This window comes from Coregonus lavaretus (assembly GCF_964263955.1).
Source record: "Coregonus lavaretus genome assembly, chromosome: 6".
NCBI lineage: Eukaryota > Metazoa > Chordata > Actinopteri > Salmoniformes > Salmonidae > Coregonus > Coregonus lavaretus.
This window is the reverse complement of record NC_139993.1, coordinates 35,057,223-35,062,699: the sequence shown is the minus strand read 5'-3', so window position 1 is coordinate 35,062,699 and position 5,477 is coordinate 35,057,223. Positions and strand designations below refer to the sequence as shown.

Below are 5,477 nucleotides of genomic sequence, written 5' to 3'. Positions count from 1 at the left end.
ATTGTAGACCTACACAAGGCTGGAATGGGCTACAAGACCATCACCAAGCAGCTTGGTGAGAAGGTGACAACAGTTGGTGCGATTATTTGCAAATGGAAGAAACACAAAATAACTGTCAATCTCCCTCGGCCTGGGGCTCCATGCAAGATCTCACCTCGTAGAGTTGCAATGATCATGAGAACGGTGAGGAATCAGCCCAGAACTACACGGTAGGATCTTGTCAATGTTCTCAAGGCAGCTGGGACCATAGTCACCAAGAAAACAATTGGTAACACACTACGCCGTGAAGGACTGAAATCCTGCAGCGCCCGCAAGGTCCCCCTGCTCAAGAAAGCACATATACATGCCCGTCTGAAGTTTGCCAATGAACATCTGAATGATTCAGAGGAGAACTGGGTGAAAGTGTTGTGGTCAGATGAGACCAAAATCGAGCTCTTTGGCATCAACTCAACTCGCCGTGTTTGGAGGAGGAGGAATGCTGCCTATGACCCCAAGAACACCATCCCCACCGTCAAACATGGAGGTGGAAACATTATGCTTTGGGGGTGTTTTTCTGCTAAGGGGACAGGACAACTTCACCGCATCAAAGGGACGATGGACGGTGTCATGTACCATAAAATCTTGAGTGAGAACCTCCTTCCCTCAGCCAGGGTATTGAAAATGGGTAGTGGATGGGTATTTCAGCATGACAATGACCCAAAACACATGGCCAAGGCAACAAAGGAGTGGCTCAAGAAGAGGCACATTAAGGTCCTGGAGTGGCCTCGCCAGTCTCCAGACCTTAATCCCATAGAAAATCTGTGGAGGGAGCTGAAGGTTCGAGTTGCCAAACATCAGGCTCGAAACCTTAATGACTTGGAGAAGATCTGCAAAGAGGAGTGGGACAAAATCCCTCCTGAGATGTGTGCAAACCTGGTGGCCAACTACAAGAAACGTCTGACCTCTGTGATTGCCAACAAGGGTTTTGCTACCAAGTACTAAGTCATGTTTTGCAGAGGGGTCAAATACTTATTTCCCTCATTAAAATGCAAATCAATTTATAACATTTTTGACATGCTTTTTTCTGGATTTTTGTTGTTGTTATTCTGTCTCTCACTGTTCAAATAAACCTACCATTAAAATTATAGACTGATAATGTCTTTGTCAGTGGGCAAACGTACAAAATCAGCAGGCGATCAAATACTTTTTTCCCTCACTGTATATATATATATATATATATATATATATATATATATATATATATATATATATATTTGCGAGAAAAAACATATGGGGGATTGGAAGTGATGCAGACAATTACATTGATGGAAGTTACAATCTATCTGCAATATTAAAGCTGATCTACCCCCCCCCCCAAAAAAAAAAATTATATATATATATATATATATATATATATATATGAATGAAAAAAATATATATATTAAAAAAATAGAATTGGCAGAGGCAATAGGCCAAAAGCTTCATTGTGATAAACTAGCCCCTTCAATTGTCTGTGTGCCAGACCCATTTGGCCAAGTCAGCTAGACGTCTGCCTGTCGCCATGGTAACACCACAAGGGTTGCCAAGGCGCTGAGCGGGTATTAACTGACGCCCCACTGTCCAGCACTCAGCGTCTGAAGAAAATAAGACTTCATGCAAAAGTCTCTATCCTATTTACACAGCTGGAAATGTACTGGGGCTACTCAGGTAGCTCACGCTTTCCTACAGTTACTGCAGGCCAGGGAAATAGCAGAGATCCACCTGCAATTTCAATACATGATCTCCAAGTCACGGGTTTAAATGTATACTTGCAAATTATCTGTACATCAACACAGTGAATGGGATTAAGGTTTCTTAACTGATGGAAGACCATGGGTCATGTCGACAGTGCATATTAATTTGCTTGTCATATGGTCATAAGATTAAGGTTAGGTCACAATGTTCATATATGAACTTTTGCTCTCAGGTGAAAGAAGAGACATGGTTTTGATAGGCTGAGTGATTTTTGTTTTGTTTTGTTGTGAGAAGGTTTTTAGAGCACCGAGGCCTTATTTCTGTGGATATTGGGTAGTTAAGGAAAACATCTCCATTTGCTAGAGGCATGTCGTGCTGTGTGTAGTCTGTGAAACTTAACAGGAGGGTTCTCATGGACAGTAGAAGGCATTATTCACAGACAACATAAACTCAACACAGTCTCCCAGACATCTAGCTAACTCTGTGGTGGACTTTTGATCTAGATCCTGGCACCTCTTCTGATAGCCCTGTGTTACAGGAGTGGGTCGCAGTTCCAGAGCGTTCTGTCATCCTCCGACAACCATAGGCACCTCCTCACTCACAGTCGGGACTAATTATCTACCTATTGGTGTCACCTGTGGCTATCTGATTCACCTGTGTATTTATACCCTCACTTCCCTGTGTTCCCTTGCTCAGTTTTATCTGCTAGTTCTTTTATGTCAAGCAGTACGTATCTGTGTCTGATTACGTGACGGAGTTACAGGTACTCAAAGTGTTCTCCCTGTGTCATTGTGTTTTCCAGTCAGAGTTAGTGTTTCGTATTGTTTGCTGTCAGCCTGTTTTTTGGAGACCTATGTGCTCCTCATTTGTTTTCGTGTACAGTCCGTTGTTTTGTATCCTGGCTTTTGGACCACCAGTAAAGATCCTTGTTTCACCATCCTTGCCTACTGCCTACTGTCTATCCTGCACCACACTTGGGTCACACCTCACCCCAACCCTTACAGCCCTGCCTGCAATGCTAACCCAACTTTAAAGAGAAAACTCTTAACTAGATCCAAATCAATTCTTTTCACCATATAATTAAAAACTATTGGCAGCAGAAGATTGAGAAATGGTGGTTTGTTGAGGAGAGACTGATGGAAAAATGTGGGAACCTCAGTCTATTTTCCTCTATGAAGTGTACTCATTCCTATCCGGTGAAGGATCTGTTCTGAAGCTCTCCAGCACCACAAGGTAATTCGTAGAATGATTGAGACTAAAAGCAGTACATAATCGCAGCACACAATTGGCATGAAACGGGGGGGTAAATCAGAGAGAATTAACATGATGAGCTAATGTTGTTATTAATGTGGCTAAGAATAGAAACCTGCTGCAGCTGGTTCTCCCCCGTTTGCAGAGACACAGACACGCACTCTGACCATGAAGCTATGGTCTGTATGTTGTATGCTCTGTTTATTTCCATTTAATAAAATGCTTCATGAAGTCTAATCGGATAGGCTTTCTGCAGAGCAACCACAAGGAAACTCCAGAGCGACTTACAGTAGTGAGTGCATACATTTTCATACATCAGTGGCACCCCTTCAATTTCAACAGTCAATTGAGTACCACAGTATGAGTCATAATACCCATAAAACTTACCGCTAGGAAGTACTTAATTTAAGGTCTGTGTTTCGTGTTTACCCTGGTGTGACGTTTTGATAACGCGCAAATCTCTCAGACAAGGTCACTTTTATCAATACATTAGCCTGTAATTACCCTCCAAAAATGAAATGCTAATTAGCCGCTAATGTGGCTATCATACAGAACTACACATCCTGTCACAAGCTTTGACGTAATCACTCAAGGCCCAGGGTGGGAAAAACCTCAATTTCTCAATGCAAACTCTCATCGACAAGTAGCAAGTAACCTAGCGAGTAGATATTATAGCCTTTTTAGTTTCTCGTGTAAATAATGTGGTGTAGTTCTTGTGTGTATTCTTGTTTAGCTTTTTTCATATTACCTAGCTAGCTACCGTATCATTTTTTAATTACTATAATTTTTTTTCAATTACCCTGGCCTTTGTAACTAACTAGCTAATCTTAGGTCTCTCCATCGATCAGAAGCAAAGATGGTTCTGTGCTATGTACCGGATTGTAACCACCATTCCGATAAGCACACGTGCATTTTATCGTAAGCGAGAAGCGTCGCTGGAGCTGTGTGATAAGGTAAGCCCGGTTTGCTAGCTTCTAAGAAGCTATTTTGGTTAGGCGAAAGAGCTGTGGTTAGCTAGATGCTTTTTAAAATTAGCTAAATAACCACCGACTGTAGTTACGTGTACAACGCACGTTACCTTCCTTACAAGTAAAAACAAAACCAGCATAGGCTAGCATAATTACGGTTGTGACCTTTTAATTTTGACAAGTCCTTTGTGAGCTAGCCAGCTAGTTAACGTTAGCTCACGGTTTGTGTAGTCATACTTTTTCACGTGGTGATATGCTAACTAATGTTAGCCCACCACTGACCAAATGTCTCTTTGTTTCCAGTCCAACAGGAGTGCATCCCTCAGGACATCCGGTGCATGGACATCCTGTGCCAGTGTGATCCGAGCACGAGCGTCCAGTTGTGGAAACCAAAGCACATCGAGCCTGTGGACGGACAGGTCAGCAAATCATAAAATATGATACAATATTGTGTAAAACATGGAATTTGTAGATGCATTGAAATGTTGACTTCATGTCCCCTTTTCCCCATGTTTTAGACATGAGGCGTGACATGCAGAACATCAGGCTCAACCCACGAGAAGCAGTGCATGATCAACGCTACCTTCAACAAGGAGATCTGCTGGAAGTGATGTACTCACTCACTCACTCACTCACTCACTCTCTCTCACTCTGGGGGTAAGACATAATTTAAACATCACATATATAAATTCCCACTGTGCCCATGATAAAATGCAATGTGAATTGTGTTGTACTACTGAATGAAACTGTGAGGAGATGCACTCAGACCAGCCTTTGTGATGGAACTTACGTTAACTACATTACTTTAGTTGGCTGCTTTGAGCAACACTTGAATGTATTATAACCTATTCTAGGAGCCTATTGTTTGTGTGTGATCTTTATTAATTGTTCACTTGTTTTTCAACAATCTCAGGTACAGGCAGGGATGACTGGGGCCTTCAGCAAGTAAGACACAGGGGTTAAGAAATAATTTGAACATCACAGATATAAATTTCCACTGAACCCATGATCATGTTAACTAAATTACTTTAGTTGGCTGCTTTGAACAAAACTTGTACGTAATATAACCTATTCTGGGAGCCTAGTGTGTGTGTATGAACTATGTGGAATATTTTTGGACCATTGGCTTCCCTGAAAACAGGTACTGACAGGAGGCGCAATATGAGTTTGTCAGAGGTCGTCACACTGAATGGGGATGGTGATGGAGGCTTTTGTGGTCCACACAACGAAGAAGCAGGTGTCCCAGTGATGTGGAGCTGACCTTGGACCTGGTGCCAGTAAGGATGGTCTTCGGTACGACCCTCCCTCCTTGTTATAGAAATCCTTCGACGTCACTGCCTCTTCAATGGTAATGTCCCTTGCACCATGGGGACACTTGACCTCCACCACTGCTGTGGTGCCCACCAGACCATCTGGTGAGGCACCCAGGATCCCAGGCCCTGTGACCCAAAGCCCTGACTCCTGCACATCCATCCCTGTAACCATTTAAAGGCCTTGATGCCCTCCTCTTCGTTATCTGTACCCCACTTTACAGACAACACCCCA

At 42.8% G+C, this 5,477-nt stretch overlaps 1 long non-coding RNA gene across 1 annotated transcript; it reads left to right on the top strand.

Annotated features, from left to right (window-relative positions):
* Positions 1-3,838: 3,838 nt before the first annotated feature.
* LOC311130731 lies at positions 3,839-4,877 on the top strand. Its single transcript, XR_014613384.1, has 4 exons — positions 3,839-3,917; positions 4,236-4,351; positions 4,451-4,589; positions 4,846-4,877. It is a non-coding gene; the product is annotated as an uncharacterized lncRNA (long non-coding RNA).
* The last annotated feature ends 600 nt before the right edge of the window (positions 4,878-5,477 follow it).